Consider the following 20,978-nt stretch of genomic DNA (forward strand, 5'->3'; position numbering starts at 1 on the left):
ATGTGTAATAAAGTCCCTAAACCTCAATCATTTACCCTGAAACTTTGCACAGGCTAAGATCTCAACTTCCCAAACCTATCCAAGAAGTTTCATGCGATTCGGTGTTCCACAAGGCAAGCTAGGGACATTAAGTTAGTTTTTTGGAGAGCTTAACGTACAAAAAAGACCTTAAATGTTGGCCAATTTCCCCCAAACTTCACACAATAGAAGACTCTATCCATGCCAACATATTATGAAAATTTCAGCTCATTTAGTAAATCACACCAAAAGTTATTGACATTAAGCTATATTTTACAATGCTAAAGCATTTAATGTAAAGAGCTTAATGTACCTTAATGTGCCTTAACCTCAGTCAATTGTATTGAAACTTTGCACAGCCTAAGATCTCAACTTCCCAAACCTATCCAAGAAGTTTCATGCAATTTGGTGTACCACAAGGAAAGCTATGGACATTAAGCTTGTTTTTTTGGAGAGCTTAATGTGGCTTAACGTACAAAAAAGACCTTAAATGTTAACCAATTTCCCCCAAACTTCACACAATAAAAGACTCTATCCATGCCAACATATTCTAAAACTTTTTAGCTCATTTGGTTAATCACACCAAAAGTTATTCACATTAACTTATATTTTCAATGCTAAAACATTTAATGTGAAAATGGCTTAATGTAGCTTAACGTGTAATAAAGTGCCTAAACCTCAATCAATTGCCCTGAAATTTTGCACAGCCTAAGATCTTAACTTCCCAAACCTATCCAAGAAGTTTCATGCGATTCGGTGTTCCACAAGGCAAACTAGGGACATTAAGCTTTTTTTTGGAGAGCTTAAAGTACAAAAAAGACCATAAATGTTAACCAATTTCCCCCAAACTTTACACAAAGGAAGACTCTGTCTATGCCAACATATTCTGAAAATTTCAGCTCATTTAGTAAATCACACCAAAAGTTATTCACATTAAGCTATATTTTACAATGCTAAAACATTTAATGTGAAAATGGCTTAATGTAGCTGAATGTAGCTTAACGTGTAATAAAGTGCCTAAACCTCAATCAATTGCCCTGAAACTTTGCACAACGCAAGCTTTCAGCTCATTTTTTAAATCACACCAAAAGTTATTCGCATTAAGCTATATTTTACAATCACAAAACATGTGGCTCAGTGTTAAGAGTCTAATGTACCATAATGTGCCTAAACTTTCATTTTAATTGTCTTGAAACTTTGCATAACCTAAGTTTTCAACTTCCCAAACCAATCCTAGAAGAGTCATGGATTTTGGTCTCCCACAAAGAAAATGAAGGTGTTAAGCTTGTTTTTTTTGGGAGCTTAATGGGGCTTAACTTACAATAAAGTGCCTAAACCTTAATCAATTGCCTTGAAACTTTGCACAACCCAAGCTTTCAGCTTCCCCAAACCTATCCTAGATGTTTCATGAATTTTTGTTTTCCACAAAACAAGTGAGTGACATTATGCATGTGAAGCCCCTAACACCTTTTGTGTAGTGGCTGTAGTGTGGGACAGCCAATGCGGGAATATTATGTGTGTGTGTGTGTGTGGCTCACTAGCCATTCACTAGGGGTTTCTTGATAAGTGGTGCATGCTGGGGAAGTGCATATATACTTAGGAGAATTGTCATATGCTCAGTCTTCATACAGCCTACATCCAGGCTTGTCCTAAAGATGGGAATGCTCAAGTGTGGGAAAGGTTTGACTGGGAATCAAGCCTAGAAGAGGCCTCACATGCTGATTGAGGAGGAGAACCAGAGATGCGGGATGGCTACTGGAGGTATCTGTTACTGGAAAGGACCTAAGGAGCAAGTCTGGTGTCCCTCCTACTGAAGATCTTATGTCTATTCCCTATTCAGTTGTTTCTCTAATACCCAGTGCCAGCCTGTGCTCCTATTGATTCTGCACTGTGGAATACCGAAAGGGACTGGTGAGTCTGGAGTTATATTCTAATCTAGTTTTGCCATGGATATTCTCAGCCCTATGCCTTCTGTCAGTTATAGAGTTCTCCAATAAAGCATTTAAAAATGTACTTAAAATGACTGACACCAAACCTTTCTTCACAGCCCTTCACTGGTCTAGGATCTGCCCAAGATCAAAATGTCAGTCTTCCCTGCCTTTGGGTGTCCATGCTCTCTGGGGGTCAGGGGGTGCTGTACTTTTTTTTGGATGTTATCCAATTTCCCCAAAATTCCCACAATGGAAGACGGTATCTATGTCAGCATATTCTAAAAATCTCAGATTGTTTGGTAAAACAGACCAAAGGTTATTCACTTTTAACAATTTTATTATAGTCCTGAAATATTTAATTGGAATAGCTTAAAGGGTAAGTTCACCTTTACAGAAAATCTGTAAGGTGAACTTACACTGGACCCCCTCCCCATCCCCCTCTACCACACGAGTTCCCCCAAGGGAGAGCGGCTCTCCAAAGGGTCACTCGAGAAGAGGAGGAGCCAGGAGCACCACTGAGGGATCCCAGAAGAAGAGGATCGGTGCTACTCTGTGCAAAACCAACTGCACAGAGGAGGTAAGTATGAAATGTTTGTTTACAAAAAGAAAACAAACCTTTACATATCCTTTAAGCTAAATGTCACTCATTTCCCTTTTGGGAAACCAAAATCCATATTCAGGATAGGGTTGGGAAGATAAAAACTTTGGTTGTGCAAAGTTTCAAGGCTATTGATTAACCACTTCAGCCCCGGAAGGATTTGCCACCTTAACCACTTCCTGACCGGCGCACGACGATGTACAATGGCAGAATGGCACGGACAGGCAAATGGGTGTACAGGTACGTCCCTTTAAATTTGCCGCTGTGCCATCGGGTGTGCGCCGCCGGTGGCGCGCGTGCACGCCGGCCAGGACCTCCTTGAGTTGGATCGCGGGTCCCGTGGACTCGATCACCGTGGGGATACCCGCGATTGTCTCACGGGGAGAAAGCATTGGGAGATGCTAATGTAAAAAAGCATCTCCCCGTTCTGCCTAGTGACAGTGTCACTGATCTCTGCTCCCTGTGATCGGAGCAGAGATCAGTGACGTGTCACACACAGCCACCCCCCACAAATAGAAACACGCCCCAGGACACACTTAACCCCTGCACTGCCACCTAGTGGTTAACCCCTTCACTGCCAGTGTCATTTACACAGGAATCAGTGCATTTGTATAGCATTGATTGCTGTAAAAATGACAATGGTCCCAAAAATGTGTCAAAATTGTTCGATGTGTCCGCCATAATGTCACAGTCACAATAAAAATTGCTGATCGCCACCATTACTAGTAAAAAAAAAATTATTAATAAAAATGCCATAAAACTATCCCCTATTTTGTAAACGCTATAACTTTTGCGCAAACCAATCAATAATCGCAATTTTTTTTTATACCAAAAATATGTAGAAGAATATGTATCGGCCTAAACTGAGGGAAAAAATTTTTTTTTATACATTTTTGGGGGATATTTATTATAGCAAAATGTAAAAAATAATGCGTTTTTTTCAAAATTGTCGCTCTATTTTTGTTTATAGCGGAAAAAATAAAAAACGCAGGGGTGATCAAATACCACCAAAAAGAAAGCTCTATTTGTGGGGTAAAAAGGACATCAATTTTGTTTGGGAGTCACGGCGCATGACCGCGAAATTGTCAGTTAAAACGACGCAGTGCTGAATCGCAAAAAGTGCTCTGGTCTTTGGCCAGCAAAATGGTCCAGGGCTTAAGTGGTTAATGAATAATTAATATCCCCAAAAAATGTAAAAAAAATGTCTTCATTAGTTTAGGCCAATATATATTCTTCTACATATTTTTGGTGTAAAAAAAAATAGCAATAAGCGTACATTGATTGTTTTTTTTGCAAAAGTTATAGCGTCTACAAAATAGGTAATAGATTTATGGTATTTTTATGGAATTTTTATTATTTATTTATTTGTTACTAGAAATGGCGGCGATCTGCGATTTTTAGCGGGACTGCAACATTGTGGTGGACAAGTCGTACACTTAACACTTTTTTGGGACCATTGACATTTATACAGCAATCAGTGCTAGAAAAATGCACTAATTACCATGAGCATCGGGTCCCCCACCGTGCAGCGGGCACGTGCCTGCTATGGCTCCTAAAGGCTATTTCTTCAGTGTTGTCACATGAAAAGATATAATACAATATTTATAAAAATGTGAGGATGTGCTCACTTTTGTGAGATACTATACCTCTTATGTGCAGTGTTTTTTTTACAGAGCAGCCCTGATCCTCCTCTTCTCACTTCCCTCCCTGGCGCTCCTGGCTGCTCCGTCCTGCCAAGTGCCCCCACAGCAAGCAGCTTGCTATGTGGCACTCAAGCTGAGCCACAGCTTTGAGTGTCCATTTAGACACTGAGCCATGGTTAGGCCCTCCCCCTCTCTCCTGATTGGCTACCTGACTTTGATTGACAGCAATGGGATTCAATGGTGACACTGCTGTGTCTCAGCCTCTTCAAAACAAGCTTAACCACTTGCTAAGCAGCCACCGCAGTTTTACTGTGGCAGCATGGCTTGGCTGGGCCAAATGACGTTATGTTACATCGTTTTGCCCTGTGGCCACTAGGGGAGCGCTCACAGAGACTATGCGAGTGCCCAGCGGGCGCGATGACCGCTGGGCACCAGCGATCGCTCGTGACACAGCAAGAACCAGGATCTGTGTGTGTAAACAGCAATCTGTCATTTCCCCTAGTAAGTCCCATTCTCCCTTCAGTTAGAAAATGCAGAGGGAACACAATTAACCCCTTACTCGCCCCCTAGTGTTAACCCCTTCCCTGCCAGTGGCATTTTTACAGTAATCGGTGCATTTTTCTAGCACTGATCACTGTAAAAATGATAATGGTCCCAAAAATGTGTCAAAACTGTTTGATGTGTCTGCCATAATGTTGCAGTCCCGATAAAAATCGCAGATCGCCGCCATTACTAGTAAAAAAAAATTATAATAATAAAAATGCCATAATTCTATCCCCTATTTTGTAGACGCTTTAACTTTTGCGCGAACCAATCAATATACGCTTATTGTTATTTTTTTTCCAAAAATATGTAGAAGAATACATATCGGCCTAAACTGATGGCCTAAAATTTGTTTTTTTATATATTTTTTGGGGATATTTATTATAGCAAAAAGTAAAAAATATTGTTTTTTTTCAAATTTTTTTGTTTATAGCGCAAAAAATAAAAAACGCAAATACCACCAAAAGAAAGCTCTATTTGTGGGAAAAAAGGATGCAAATTTTGTTTGGGTACAACGTCGCACGACCGCGCAATTGTCAGTTAAAGTGATGTAGTGCCAAATTATTATAGTATAATTTAGTATAAAGAGTTCTGGTCAGGAAGGGGGTAAAATCTTCCAGGCCTGAAGCGGTTAAAAGGATTTTAAAGTCAGAAGGTTTATAGGTTTATTTATCTTAATACATTGTATGCATTAAGATAAAAAGCCTTCTGTGTGCAGCAACCCCCCTAATGCTGCGTACACATGGGTGCACTTTTCGACCAGACTGGTCCGACGGACCGAGTCCGGCGGACAATTCGACCGTGCGTGGGCTCCATCAGACCTGCAGCAGACATTTTCGGTCAAAAATCTGACGGACTTTAGATTTGGAACATGTTTCAAATCTTTCCGATGGACTCGAGTCCGTTCGAAAAGTCCGCTCATCTGTATGCTAGTCTGACAAAAACCAACGCTAGGGCAGCTATTGGCTACTGGCTATCAACTTCCTTATTTTAGTCCGGTCGTATGTCATCATGTATGAATCTGTCGGACTTTGGTGTGATCGTGTGTAGGCAAGTCCGTTCATTCGAAAGTCTGTCGAAAGTCCATCGGAAACTCCGTCGGAAAGTCTGTCGGACCAGTCCGGTCGAAAAGTCCGCGGCATAACACTACCCTGAGTCCCATCTAGATCCAGCGATGACATTACAAGACCCTGACAATTGCAGGCATGACTCCTAGAGGCAGAGGCATGATGGGATTTGTAGTTTCACCACAGCTAGAGTGCCGAGCTTGCCTAACCCCTGACTTAAGATAACAACATAATACATGCATTTTTTTATTAAGGACAAACAAGGCTTTCTTTTTGTGAATATTGTCCTGCAACAATAATTATTTTTTGCAATCCTTAGACAATTAAATGTAATAAAACTAAACAAAAGACATTTTTTTCTTTCTTTCAGTATATATATATGTAAAAATGTGTCAAAAATATTAATAAGCAAAGCAAACAAAAAACAGAAAAAAAGTTTAACTATTAGTTAATAAAAGAAAAAAGAAAAAAAATCAACAGTAAAATTACAATTGAATAGGAGAATATAGAGTTAATCAATGCTGATTAGTGAAAACTAAAGGGTTAATAAGGAGTTCAACAGAGCAACATTTATATAGAAAAAACATTTTTTTTTTACTTGACAAGGTTGCTTTAACTCTCTTCACCTGCAAATTGAAGTACATCTCTTTAATAGGCGAATGCAAAACACAGAAAGTTACAATTGATACAATGTTTCAATGTAAATTTCTGTGATGTGGTTGTTGATAAACATTGCCAGCCTGCTTCTTTTTTTTGACAGCTCCTGCTGAATTGTTGGTTACTGAGACAGGGAAGCATCCTGGCAGCAGAGCAGAAGGACTAGATGTACTAGACATGACCTGTGTACACTGATGACATGTTTTTGGGCGTGTCTAGTTTGCCCAAAGTCTGCAACTGGTTAACAACCTCAATACTGGGCACTTTCACCCCCTTCCTCCCCAGACCAATTTTCAGCTTTCAACACTCTCGCACTTTCAATGACAATTGCGCGGTCATGCAATGCTGTACCAAAATGACATTTTTATCATTATGTTCACACAAATAGAGCTTTCTTTTGGTGATATTTATTCATGACTCCGTTTTTTATTTTTTGCGATATAAGCAAAAAAAAGCAGAAATATTTTAACAGAAATCCAATAAAATCCAATTTTGTCATAAATTTAAACCAAAATGTATTCTGCTACATGTTTTTGGTAAAAAAAATCCCAAGGCCTCTTTCACACGGATGATCCGTATGTCCGTTTTTCATCCATCCGTTTTCGGATGAAAAACGGACATACAGTCATCCCTATGGAGCGTCGGATGTCAGCGGTGACATGTCCGCTGACATCCGACCCGCTCCGATCCGAAAAGTGTAACGGAGGAAAAACCTACTTTTTCCTCCGTTTTCGGATCGGATCGGATGACGACGGACACTACGGACCGTCATCATCCGATCCCCCCATAGGGGAGAGCGGCGCTCTGACAGGTCCGTCGCTGCACAGTGTGCAGCGATGCACCTGTCATCTTCCTGCTCAGCGGGGATCGGCGGAGCTATCCCCGCTGAGCAAGCGGATGTTCACGGGGCGGATCATGACTGATCTGCCCCGTGTGAAAGAGGCCTAAGTGTATCATACAGTAATTGGTTCATGTGATCACGGACAGATGTACGCAAATGATCATGTACAGATGTGCGCAGGTGATCACAGACATAAATGTGCAGATAATCATTGGGATATGTGATTTTACTGTTACATATGTGGAGGACTGGTGTTTTCACTATGTGGGGACATGTGTTTTGGGGACATGTATTTTGGGGACATGGGTTTTGGGGACATGTGTGTTTACTTTGTGTTTTTTACATTGTGGGGACACTAGACTGGTGATCAGTGAGTAAAAAGCTATAAAAAACAGCTCATACTCACTGATCACCAGCCAGCTGCAGCGATCTGTTCTCCTCTCCTCACTGACAACTTCTGTGTGAGGAGAGGAGAGCTGATTGCCTAGCAACCGGCTCTGTATTTACATCACATGACGGGTGTGATTGGACATGGCCATCATGTGATCAGGAGGGCCAATCGCAGAGCCCTCCTACCGATCGGAGATGCGCCATGTCTGGGTGACACAAGCGCATTGGGATCGTGCTGCTGAGCGAGCATGCACGCTCACGATTCCACTCCTTCTGAGGGACATTCCCAAAGTCTACTCAGAAGGAGAGAGCGCCCACCTGGCAGTTTATGTGCAGTGGCCGGGTGGGAAGTGGTTAAAGATTGTAAAAAAATGGTTAAATGTAGATAACTTTTGGGATGATTTACCAAAGGATCTGGAATTCTTGAATAGGTTTGGGAAGTTGAGAACTTAGGCTGTGCAAAGTTTCAAGACAATTGATTGAGGTTAGAGGACATTATGGTACATTAAGCTCTTTACATTAAATGTTTAAGCATTATAAAATGTAGCTTAATGGGAATAATTTTTTTTTTTGCGATTTACCAAATGAGCTGAAATTTTCAGAATATGTTGACATTGATAGAGTCTTCTAATGTGTGAAGTTTTGGGGAACATGTAGTTAACATCTCAGGTCTTTTTTGTACGTTAAGCCACATTAAGCTCTCCAAAAAACAAGCTTAATGTCCATAGTTTGAATGTAGGCTGTGCAAAGTTTCAAGACAATTGATTGAGGTTAAGGCACATTATGGTATGTTAAGCTCTCTCTTTATATTAAACGTTTTAGCATTGTAAAATATAGCTTAATGTGAATAACTTTTGGTGTGATTTACTAAATGAGCTGAAATTTTCAGAATATGTTGGCATGGATAGAGTCTTCTATTGTGTGAAGTTTGGGGGAAATTGGTTAACATTTAAGGTCTTTTTTGTACGTTAAGCTCTCCAAAAAACAAGCTTAATGTCCCTAGTTTGCCTTGTGGAACACCGAATCCCATGAAACTTCTTGGATAGGTTTGGGAAGTTGAGATCTTAGGCTGTGCAAAATTTCAGGGCAATTAATTGAGGTTTAGGCACTTTATTACACATTAAGCTACATTAAGCCATTTTCACATTAAATGTTTTAGCATTGTAAAATATAGCTTAATGTGAATAACTTTTGGTGTGATTAACCAAATGAGCTGAAATTTTTAGAATATGTTGGCATGGATAGAGTCTTTTATTGTGTGAAGTTTGGGGGAAATTGGTTAACATTTAAGATCTTTTTTGTATGTTAAGCCACATTAAGCTCTCCAAAAAACAAGCTTAATGTCCATAGTTAGCCTTGTGATACACCGAATCGCATGGAACTTCTTGGATAAGTTTGGGAAGTTGTAATCTTAGGCTGTGCAAAGTTTAAAGACAATTGATTGAGGTTAAGGCACATTATGGTACATTAAGCTCTTTACATTAAACGTTTTAGCATTGTAAAATATAGCTTAATGTGAATAACTTTTGGTGTGATTTACTAAATGAGCTAAAATTTGCAGAATATGTTGGCATGGATAGAGTCTTCTATTGTGTGAAGCTTGGGGGAAATTGGTTAACATTTATGGTCTTTTTTGTACGTTAAGCTCTCCAAAAAACAAGCTTAATGTCCCTAGTTTGCCTTGTGGAACACCGAATCGCATGAAACTTCCTGGATAGGTTTGGGAAGTTGAGATCTTAGGCTGCGCAAAATTTCAGGGCAATTGGTTGAGGTTTAGGCACTTTATTACAGGTTAAGCTACATTAAGCCATTTTCACATTAAATGTTTTAGCATTGTAAAATATAGCTTAATGTGAATAACTTTTGGTGTGATTAACCAAATGAGCTGAAATTTTTAGAATATGTTGGCATGGATAGAGTCTTTTATTGTGTGAAGTTTGGGGGAAATTGGTTAACATTTAAGATCTTTTTTGTATGTTAAGCCACATTAAGCTCTCCAAAAAACAAGCTTAATGTCCATAGTTAGCCTTGTGATACACCGAATCGCATGAAACTTCTTGGATAAGTTTGGGAAGTTGTAATCTTAGGCTGTGCAAAGTTTAAAGACAATTGATTGAGGTTAAGGCACATTATGGTACATTAAGCTCTTTACATTAAACGTTTTAGCATTGTAAAATATAGCTTAATGTGAATAACTTTTGGTGTGATTTATTAAATGAGCTAAAATTTGCAGAATATGTTGGCATGGATAGAGTCTTCTATTGTGTGAAGCTTGGGGGAAATTGGTTAACATTTATGGTCTTTTTTGTACGTTAAGCTCTCCAAAAAACAAGCTTAATGTCCCTAGTTCGCATGAAACTTCCTGGATAGGTTTGGGAAGTTGAGATCTTAGGCTGTGCAAAATTTCAGGGCAATTGGTTGAGGTTTAGGCACTTTATTACAGGTTAAGCTACATTAAGCCATTTTCACATTAAATGTTTTAGCATTGTAAAATATAGCTTAATGTCAATAACTTTTGGTGTGATTATCCAAATGAGCTGAAATTTTTAGATTATGTTAGCATGGATAGAGTCTTTTATTGTGTGAAGTTTGGGGGAAATTGGTTAACATCTATGGTCTTTTTTGTACGTTAAGCCACATTAAGCTCTTCAAAAAACAAGCTTAATGTCCATAGTTTGCCTTGTGGTACACCAAATCGCATGAAACTTCTTGGATAGGTTTGGGGAGTTGAGATCTTAGGTTGTGCAAAATTTCAGGGTAATTGATTGAGGTTTAGGCACTTTATTACACGTTAAGCTACATTAAGCCATTTTCACATTAAATGTTTTAGCATTGTAAAATATAGCTTAATGTGAATAACTTTTGGTGTGATTAACCAAATGAGCTGAAATTTTCAGATTATGTTGGAATGGATAAAGTCTTCTATTGTGTGAAGTTTGGGGGAAATTGGTTAACATAAAAGGTCTTGTTTGTACGTTAAGCCACATTAAGCTCTCCAAAAAACAAGCTTAATGTCCATAGTTTGCCTTGTGGTACACCTAATCGCATGAAACTTCTTGGATAGGTTTGAGAAGTTGAGATCTTAGGCTGTGCAAAATTTCAGGGCAATTGGTTGAGGTTTAGGCACTTTATTACAGGTTAAGCTACATTAAGCCATTTTCACATTAAATGTTTTAGCATTGTAAAATATAGCTTAATGTGAATAACTTTTGGTGTGATTAACCAAATGAGCTGAAATTTTTAGAATATGTTGGCATGGATAGAGTCTTTTATTGTGTGAAGTTTGGGGGAAATTGGTTAACATTTAAGATCTTTTTTGTATGTTAAGCCACATTAAGCTCTCCAAAAAACAAGCTTAATGTCCATAGTTAGCCTTGTGATACACCGAATCGCATGAAACTTCTTGGATAAGTTTGGGAAGTTGTAATCTTAGGCTGTGCAAAGTTTAAAGACAATTGATTGAGGTTAAGGCACATTATGGTACATTAAGCTCTTTACATTAAACGTTTTAGCATTGTAAAATATAGCTTAATGTGAATAACTTTTGGTGTGATTTATTAAATGAGCTAAAATTTGCAGAATATGTTGGCATGGATAGAGTCTTCTATTGTGTGAAGCTTGGGGGAAATTGGTTAACATTTATGGTCTTTTTTGTACGTTAAGCTCTCCAAAAAACAAGCTTAATGTCCCTAGTTCGCATGAAACTTCCTGGATAGGTTTGGGAAGTTGAGATCTTAGGCTGTGCAAAATTTCAGGGCAATTGGTTGAGGTTTAGGCACTTTATTACAGGTTAAGCTACATTAAGCCATTTTCACATTAAATGTTTTAGCATTGTAAAATATAGCTTAATGTCAATAACTTTTGGTGTGATTATCCAAATGAGCTGAAATTTTTAGATTATGTTAGCATGGATAGAGTCTTTTATTGTGTGAAGTTTGGGGGAAATTGGTTAACATCTATGGTCTTTTTTGTACGTTAAGCCACATTAAGCTCTTCAAAAAACAAGCTTAATGTCCATAGTTTGCCTTGTGGTACACCAAATCGCATGAAACTTCTTGGATAGGTTTGGGGAGTTGAGATCTTAGGTTGTGCAAAATTTCAGGGTAATTGATTGAGGTTTAGGCACTTTATTACACGTTAAGCTACATTAAGCCATTTTCACATTAAATGTTTTAGCATTGTAAAATATAGCTTAATGTGAATAACTTTTGGTGTGATTAACCAAATGAGCTGAAATTTTCAGATTATGTTGGAATGGATAAAGTCTTCTATTGTGTGAAGTTTGGGGGAAATTGGTTAACATAAAAGGTCTTGTTTGTACGTTAAGCCACATTAAGCTCTCCAAAAAACAAGCTTAATGTCCATAGTTTGCCTTGTGGTACACCTAATCGCATGAAACTTCTTGGATAGGTTTGAGAAGTTGAGATCTTAGGCTGTGCAAAATTTCAGGGCAATTGGTTGAGGTTTAGGCACTTTATTACACGTTAAGCTACATTAAGCTATTTTCACATTAAATGTTTTAGCATTGTAAAATATAGTTTAATGTGAATAACTTTCGGTGTGATTAACTAAATGAGCTGAAATTTTTAGATTATGTTAGCATGGATAGAGTCTTCTATTGTGTGAAGTTTGGGGGAAATTGGTTAACATTTAAGGTCTTTTTTGTACGTTAAGCCACATTAAGCTCTCCAAAAAACAAGCTTAATGTCCATAGTTTGCCTTGTGGTACACCGAATCGCATGAAAGTTGAGAAATTAGGCTGTGCAAAGTTTCAAGACAATTGGTTGAGGTTAAGGCACATTATGGTACGTTAAGCTCTTAACAGTAAACGTTTTAGCATTGTAAAATATAGCTTAATGTGAATAACTTTTGGTGTGATTTACTAAATGAGCTAAAATTTTCAGAATATGTTGTCATGGATAGAGTCATTTATTGTGTGAAGTTTGGGGGAAATTGGTTAAAATTTAAAGTCTTTTTTATACGTTAAGCTCTCCAAAAAACAAGCTTAATGTCCCTAGTTTGCCTTGTGGAACACCGAATCACATGAAACTTCTTGGATAGGTTTGGGAAGTTGGGAACTTAGGCTGTGCAAAGTTTCAAGACAATTGATTGAGGTTAAGGCACATTATGGTACCTTAAGCTCTTTACATTAAATGTTTTAGAATTGTAAAATATAGCTTAATGTGAATAACATTTGGTGTGACTTACTAAATGAGCTGGAATTTTCAGAATATGTTGGCATGGATAGAGTCTTCTATTGTGTGAAGTTTGGGGGAAATTGGATAACATATAAGGTCTTTTTTGTACGTTAAGCCACATTAAGCTCTCCAAAAATCAAGCTTAATGTCCATAGTTTGCCTTGTGGTACACCGAATCGCATGAAACTTCTTGGATAGGTTTGGGAAGTTGAGATCTTAGGCTGTGCAAAATTTCAGGGAAATTGATTGAGGTTTAGGCACTTTATTACACGTTAAGCTACATTAAACCATTTTCACAATAAATGTTTTAGTAAATCCCCATGCTGTGGCCACGTCTCACAGCAGGAGGTCCAGTGAATCCCTGTTCACCCATTCATGTACGCATCAGGTCTGGATTTTTTCCTATTTAGAGCCGAGCACACTCTCCTGTTATGTAAATTGGATGCAGAGAAACCCACACCAAATTCGCATATATGTGAACCCGGCCTGAATGTTTATGCTAACAATTCCTACAGATGTCCCAACATTTGTTGATTATGTCTCTATAAAAGCAGTGTTGAAACAGACATAGGTAGGCAGACAGTGTAGTTCTTTCCCTTAGAGAAACTGGAAAGAAATCCAAGGTGTCCATGGGCACAGTTTCCTACACCTTCAAAAGGCACTTTTTGGACGTTGAGAGCTCATTGAGTACCGCATGAATCTGGGTTTAAAGAATCATGCATAGAAACATGTACTGCGCTGGTTGATGGAAGAGGTTGGGACGGAGTTGGAAAAAAAGTACTGCCCCCAGCTGAGGCTGGGAAAGGGGTAGACCAGTGATAAAACTCAGCTAAGAGTTTGGTATGATCCCACCCCTTAATGATGGGGTGCTACCATGCACTGAACCCCCATGCGGCGTTGGAGAGATGAATGCGAATTGTTGCTTCCGAAATGCGTGACATGCCCTGATCTAAGGAAACACAAAATAGGGAAATGAAAAGAGACAACCAACCCATGAAACAACAACCCCCTATGTACCTGACAAGTATGAGGATGTAGGTGCGTGAAAGTGAACCTAATGATGACACCACCCTAGTGTATGCAGTGAGTGAGCCCGAGCAACCTGCAGTGGCAAGACAGGTACTTATAAATGAACACTCAGGGCTGAGGTACCCACAGACCATGGTGGGTAGTAGTAAAGGTGTAATGGTGAATGTGCATGTATGACATATGGTATACAGGCGAGAAGATTATGGGACGGCAATCAATTAAAAACAAAACCTCAGCCCGTATGGATCCATAGATGTGACAGGCCCTGGATGTGAGCACTAGCTAACAGAAATGCTACGACGAAATGCTAAGACCAGAATGCTACGAATGAAAGGCTACAACAGAAAACAGAGACAGGTAGCAGACTGAAACCCTCAGGGCTAGTGTACCCACAGACCGTGGTGGGTAGTCATACAAGTGTAATGAAATGAACGTGCATCATATGACATATGTTATGGGCGAGAAGATAGTGGTCAACAAACATTTTAAAAAACGAAACCTCAGCTCGTATGGATCTGTAGACGTGACAGATCCTGAGATGTGAGCACTGCTAACTAAACCCAGGTGTGTGATGCACACCGAACGAAAAGGTACGATGACATGGAAACAAGCGAAGATGAAATGGCTATTGGTGTATGCCGTGGCTGTATGGCACCGACAACCTGACTGAACATGCTGGACATGACCGCTATGACAGAAATGCTATGACAGAACCTGCTGGACCTAACCATTATGACAGAACATGCTGAGACAGAAACACTGAGACAGAAACGCTAAGACAGAAAAACTAAGACGGGCCGCAGACCATGCTGACAAGAACCGCTGCAACTGGAACATGCTGCAACTGGAACACGCTGTGACTGGAACACGTTGCGACTGGTACACCTTATGACAGCACCTGCTGCGACAGTGCCCGCTGACTGTGATATGCTATCACAGCCCTCCTCTGATAGAACACACTGTACAGAAATGCTACGACTGAACACGCTGAGACCAACCACGCTAGCACCACACCTGTAAGACATTACATGCTATGATTGGAATGCTGTGACCGAACATGTTGTAACAGCACCCGCTATGACTGTTATGACAGCCCCGCTAAGACAGAACACATTGTGACAGCCCCGCTAAGACAGAACACCTTGAGACAACCCCACTAAGACAGAATATTTTGTGACAGCCCCGCTAAGACAGAACACATTGTGACAGCCCAGCTAAGACAGAACATGTTGTGACAGCCCCGCTAAGACAGAACATGCTATGACAGGAATGCTATGACTGAACACATGACAGCACCTGCTGAGACTGAAAATGCTTAGACTGAAAACGCTGAGACTGAAAAAATGCTGAGACAGAACCGCTATGACTGAAAATGCTGTGACAGAACCACTATGACTGAAAATGCTGTGATAGAACTGCTATGACTGCACCGGGAGAAGCGGGTGGGTGGCCCCCTCATGGAGCTAGATCTGTGCAGGAGAGAGGAGCTGGTGGTGCGAACACCGGGCGGGCAGCCCCCTCATTCCAACAAATCTGACAACTTGAACCACAAATTCTAATATGCAGTCTACAAAGGAAGACTGGGTGACAGACAACAGGAGACATTGGCCGAAATGATTTCCTGTTTGAAATAGATATTACTATTATAATTAGTGCACAGGGAGAGGTGAGCTGGCAGGTGGCCGATCATCCCCCCCAGCGAGCACTAGGAGAAGCGGGCGGGCGGCCCCCTCATGGAGCTAGATCTGTGCAGGAGAGAGGAGCTGGCGGGAGGCCAAATCACCCGTGTGAACACCAGGTGGGCACCCCCCTCATTCCACCAAATCTGACAACCTGAACCACAAATTCTAATATGCAGTTTACAAAGGAAGGCTGGGTGACAGACAACAGGAGACATTGGCTGAAATGATTTCCTGTTTGAGACAGAATTCCTGTTTTAAAAAATGTTACCGGCATAAACTGGCCGTTTATGATTGTTCCAGGTACAAATCGGCGGAAACGACCCACCTAATCCCAGCTATAAAATATACATTGTGTGGTTTGACCCCTTCTGATTGTTCATTAACAAATTGTTTATCTTTCCCCGATCTAATGAAAGAACATCCTACAGCTTGCAGTCGGGTACAGGAATTGTTTAGTCAGTGGGAAGACATCGCAGCAATGCTACATACTGGGAAGAAATTGAAGAACTGTCCCCGTGGAAAACGCATTCAGAAACGATTGCCATCAAGAAAAAGTTGCACGTTGCTTTCTGATTGTCAGCTGAGAAGCTGCAAATAATAACAGAGGTCGGCCAGAAACTTGGAAGCCCAACCTACCCGGACATCCGGGGACAGCAAGTGACACCAATGATGGGAGGATAGAATAACCTGACAGAGACAGAGAGGTGACAACAAATTAATTCCGGAATTGGATATGACTGGAGAAATGAAAAAATACAATTCCAGCATCAAGCAGGAGATATTACTATTATAATTAGCGCACAGGGAGAGGTGAGTTGGCGGGCGGCTGATCATCCCCCCCAGCGAGCACCAGGAGAAGCGTAGGGGTGCCCCCCTCATGGAGCTAGATCTGTGCAGGAGTGAGGAGCTGGCGGGTGGCCAAATCACCCCCCCATGTGAACACCGGGTGGGAAGCCCCCTCATGGAGCTAGATCTGTGCAGGAGAGAGGAGCTGGCAGGCGGCCAAATTACTACCCCACCAGCGTGAACACCAGGAGAAGCGGGTGGACGGCCCCCTCATGGAGCTAGATCTGTGCAGGAGAGAGTAGCTGGCGGGCAGCCGATCACCCCCCCCCGTGGGAACACCGGGAGAAGCGGGCGGGCGACCCCCTCATGGAGCTAGATCTGTGCATGAGAAGGGAGCTGGCGGGCGGCCGAATAAACCCCCCTGGCATTAACACTGGGAGAAGCGGGCATGCGGCACCCTCATGGAGCCAGATCCGTTCAGGAGAAAGGCAGCCATATAAACCCCCCTGGCATGAACAGGAGCTGGCGGGCGGCCGAATCACCCCCCGGCGGGAACACCGGGAGAAGCGGGCGGGCGGCCCCTAGTGGATTAGAGTGATAAGAAGGTGGGTGGACGGACTCCCTAGCAGTGCCCGGCATGAGCACTGAGAGAGCAAGCGCCACCACTGTAACAGCCGACCGTTGCTCAGCAAGGACCCGGAAGTGACATGTGTTGGCGTAACCCAGAAAGAAGCCGACAAGGATCTAATAGAGGAGGAGGGATAAATAGCACTCAGACTCCTCCTACAAATACAGGCTAGCCTGCGGCCAGCCTTCTAACATGTTCATCTTATCCTAAAGTTTGTTTTATTCATGCACATAATTTGTGTTCTTTGGAGTTGCACATTAAGTTTCTATTGTAGGTTCACATGCACAAGTCAAGTTATGCCTCACATTTAACATTTTATGTATAATGCTTTATTTTGGTACACTTTAGTAGCGCTGCATGTTTTTGTTCCTACAGCAGTAAAAACATTGCCATGAGTGCTAATCCTTCCTTACTCTACTGAAAATGTGTTTGGGAGAGATTTCACACCACTTCCTGTCCTGACCTAGTTTTGATTGAAGTTGGACTTTATTTAAGATTCAACATGCCAAAAAGATGCATAAATCAAATTGCATATATACAAAAGCCTGTGATATTGATACAGTAACACTGTGGCAAAATTAGACTAGAACTAGACGAGGGTGTGCTTCCCTATGCACCAAAAGGCCACTTAACTAAAACTTAACCTTTATTGTAAATCATAAAACATATGTAAATGACCATAACAGGTATACCTATAGGATGAGGTCAATGCCATTATATATAAAAATCAACGTTCTATCTCTATGTGGTAATATTAACACCTACCAAGATTAAATTGTGAAAACTTCTCTTGAATATATATGTATAGACAATATGAGGGTTATAATTTCCTCCTATATTCTATATAAAGGCCCCAGGCTGTATTAGATGATATGTAAATTAAAGGTCTACTCACCAACACCACCTGGTATCAAGAGATGGGAGTATAACTGCCTCTCCTCCCATCTATTGGCCACATATAAAAATGAGATGAACAGAAAAAGCGAAGATATGCTAGTAAATGCTGTTTTGCTGAAGATATGGGCTATCTATCTTCTGCCCTATGGAATTAAAAAAAGGCATTCCCATTGGACAATTTATGAGAGCTAAAAGAAACTGCTCTACTGATGCAGCCTTTCAAAATGAAAGTCTTCAATTGGTGGAGAGGTTCAGTAGATGAGGTTATAATCTCAATGACTTAGAGAAAGTCATATGAAAAGGTGGGCATTGTCCAAAGGGATACTTTACCTCAGTGGCCAGCAGCTTTTTCCACTTAAGGGCCAGGGTGATGGGGTCCCTGTCCCCAGGTGAGAAGGGGTCCCTGTCCCCAGGTGAGAAGGGTTCCCCTTCCCCAGGGGTAAAGGGGTTCCTAATAGGGTCCCCCTATTGCAGTGTCCTCTGTACCCCTATAGCAGTGTCCTCTGTCCCCTGAACTCCCCACTGTAGGGTCCTCTGTCCTCTGCACCCACCACTGTAGTGCCCCCTGTCCCTTGCACCCCCCACTGTAGTGTCCTCTGTCCCCTGCACCCCCCACTGTTGTGCTCTCTGTCCCTTGCACCCCCCACTGTGGTGTCCTCTGTCCCTTGCATCCCCCACTGTAGTATACTCTGTCTCCTGTACCCCCCACTGTAGTGTCCTCTTTCCCCTGCACCCCCACTGTAGTATTCTTTGTCCCCTGCAAACCCCTCATCACTATAGTGTCCTCTGTCCCCTGCACCCTCACTGTAGTGTCCTCTGTCCCTTGCACCCCCACTGTAGTGTCCTCTGTCCCCTGCACCCCCACTGTAGTGTCCTCTGTCCCCTTCACTCCCTCCACTGTAGTGTACTCTGTCCACTGTCCCCCACCCCACAAACACACGCTGTGTAGGTAGAACTCTCCTACCTTACACAGGTGTACAGCAAGCAGAGCAGCAGAGATCGATATCACAGGACTGGATGGGGGTGGGAACTGCTGAAGTTATCTTTTTACATTAACAGGCTGGTGATTGGTTGCTAGGATCGCCCAGCAACCAATCATCTGCTGTTTAATGAAAAAGTAAACACCAGCTGTTCCCGCCCCCTATCCAGCCCTGTGATAACGGCCACTCGCTGCTATCCAATGAAGAGGACAGTGGCAAAAATGTCCATGGGCCAGGTGCCTGTGAATTAATCACGGGCACTGACAGGCCGGGCATTCAGTGGTGGCCGGCCAGTTGCGGCACGCAGGCCACATGTTGCCATCCCCTGCTTTACTTGGTCAAAAACAGACCAAGACTGATGATATTGCAGGCATGCATATTATGAGGACCTACTCAAATCAATATGGTGAAATTTTTAATGTCATTAAAAAATATTGGGACGTGCTACGCAATGACAAAGATCTATCTAAAATCCTTCTGAAAAGCCCCATGATCACATACAGAGGAGGAGGATATCTGAGAGACATGCTAGTGCATAGTCATTTAGGAACTGTTAAAAAAAAAGTCATTCCCACATGGCTGCCGGAAAAAGCATTAGATCGCCACAGATGTGGACACTGTAAGGCATACCCTTATATTCCCACTGTTGAAGAATTTGAGAATCCAAAAAATTGAGAAACTATTAAAATACAATCATTTTTCAATTGTAGTACGGAGGAAATTATTTATGTTATGAGATGCCCATTCCCATTTTTGTATGAAGGAAAAACAATTTGTCAATTTAGACGCAGAGTATTGGAGCATGTTAATGACATTGCATAAAATAGAGATAGACCAATTGCTAGGCATGTCCTTAAAAAACATGGTGGTAAAGCTGAGATATTAAAATTTTGAGCCATAGAACAATTTAAATAAACATCTGGATAAACATCTTTTGAAGTTGGAAGCAAGATGGATTTTCCATCTCAATTCTTGAACGCTATCTGGCCTTAATGAAGGCTTTACATTTCTACCTTTTGTACATGACTAAAATTCTTTGGATTCATTGTCTAATAGCCTTGTCTAATATTAATATGTGTATAGATCATATTTTCTATCCCTTTTTGCTCAAAAGGAATTGTATATATGTACAGGACAAAGATATATGGGATAGGCGCAATCAATAATAAGTGATTGCCTTGCAGTTCTGATTTTCATCCACAAGATGGTGATAGGATTTCCCTTAGCAATGTGTGGCAGCCATTTTAGATGGTCGGGTTATAACTATAGAGACTACAAACAAAAGAGACCATTTTCTTTTCAACATGTGACAGCTACTCTCGGTTGCTCATTTTCTTCACTTTAAAAAAAAATGTTTTACCTCCGACTAAACTCTATTTGTAGAGTGAAACATGTTAAAGTTTTGGACTTTTTTTGTTTAAGATTCAACATGCCAAGATACATAAATCAAATTACATATATACAAAAGCCTGTGATATTGATAACACTTAACTGTGGCAAAATTAGACTAGAACTAGACGAGGGTGCTCTTCCCTATGCACCAAAAGGCCACTTATCTAAAACGTAACCTTTATTGTAAATCATAAATAGTATATAAATGATCATAATAGGTATACCCAGGGCTTTTTTTCAGCAGGAACATGGGGGAACGCAGTTCCGGCACATCCATAGCTGAATATATATAATGGCAAGAGGTGCTGGGGTGTGCTGGAGGGTCAATTGATGCTGGCTACTGAGGAATCTATTGTTGCTGTAGGGGATCTATTTTTATGGATGAAGGGGGCCTATTGTTACTGGGGAGGTCTTCTGTTGCTCATGGGGGATTTATTGTTGCTGGGGTAGGTCTTATGTTGCAAGTGGTCAATAGTTGCTGAGAGGGACCTACTGTTGAGGGAGGGGTCTAATGTTGCTGGCTGCTGGAGGACCTATGCTTGCTACTGGGCAATATATTGTTGCGGGAAGGGATCTATTTTTTCAGGGGGGTCTATTGTTGATGGGGAGGTCTATTGATGCTGGTGGGGGATGTAATGTAGCTGGGGTGGGTCTTATGTTGCAGGGGGTCAATTGTTGCTGAGAGGGATCTACTGTTG

Source organism: Aquarana catesbeiana, linkage group LG03 (genome assembly GCF_042186555.1).
Source record: "Aquarana catesbeiana isolate 2022-GZ linkage group LG03, ASM4218655v1, whole genome shotgun sequence".
NCBI classification, from domain to species: Eukaryota; Metazoa; Chordata; class Amphibia; order Anura; family Ranidae; genus Aquarana; species Aquarana catesbeiana.